Consider the following 1244-nt stretch of genomic DNA (forward strand, 5'->3'; position numbering starts at 1 on the left):
TCCCCGATTAGTGGGATTCTGAAATCCACATTTGACTTCTCTCAACTCTACATTTGAATATTTTGCTTTGCATTTAGATAGACTTTATTCATATGCTTATTACTCCAATCTTAGTCTAAGAATGATTTTTTCTCTTAACACTAATTGATTGATTATTACCATTCGTTTCTGCTATCAATATGGTCAAACAAAATCATGAAATTTAATATGATAAAGACTAGAAACACATTTTTAGATGATATTTTATTAATACTTAAAATTGATTAAAAACACGATTTTGAGGGTCGTAATTGAGTGTTAGAAATAGTTTGTTTGAAAAAAATGTAACACCAATTATAATTATGTAAGCCTAAATGAGTTTAAGGGAATCTAATTAAGCCAAAATATATTTGAGTTACTAGTGTCGTGGGTATACAATTACCAGCTCAAACTCTTAGTTTCAGCATTAGTTACATGTTTTAAAAATTTACCGTTATTTCCTGCACTCCCTCAAATTTCTTCCTGCACCCTATTATTATGGATTTTATTTTCCCCAAAGATGTTTTCAGTAGAGACTTACTCAATATTTTGTAAAACACTCACACATTTCTATTTAGAAAGAAAATTGATAAGAGGCAGGAAGTAACACCATTTAACATTTAACGCATTGGTTTTTTCTATCTCTGATGTGATTCTAAACAGCCAAAATCACAGTCAATATACCACACGATCCCTCAAACCCAGCCCACAATCTTAGGATTAAAATTTTCTCTACAAACATAAGCACATCAAAACTACATTATATAGTGAAAATATTACCCAGAAGAAGTCCTTTTGATTAGTTTCATGCAAGAGTAAGCATGACCAAGTTGACATGAGGTTGATTTGAACATTTTTCAGATTTTGAAATTTGAAAATTAAAACATCTTTTGGAATGGATTTGCATCATGTTTCTAGTTTTCTCTACCTAGTTTGGTGTCTTATATTCTTACATAGTGTTTCGGTATGAATATTTTGGGGAACGAATGGACTAACTTGGATGACGTGGCGCTCCTGCTGTCTTTTGATCTTCAACCGTCCGGAAGCTCCAAGCTATGACCGGGGGGGAGGTACCTGCAATGGCACTCCGACGCCCAAGTCAGGGTGAGTGGTGATGAGCCTCGAAAGCAAGGCTGAAGGCTCTCAATATGAGAGTGCAGAGTGAAATCACTTAATAATATTGTAAGGCAGAATAGTGTATGAGAGAGCGTACCTGGTATACGATT

Source organism: Vigna radiata, unplaced genomic scaffold, assembly GCF_000741045.1.
Source record: "Vigna radiata var. radiata cultivar VC1973A unplaced genomic scaffold, Vradiata_ver6 scaffold_386, whole genome shotgun sequence".
Classification (NCBI taxonomy): domain Eukaryota; kingdom Viridiplantae; phylum Streptophyta; class Magnoliopsida; order Fabales; family Fabaceae; genus Vigna; species Vigna radiata.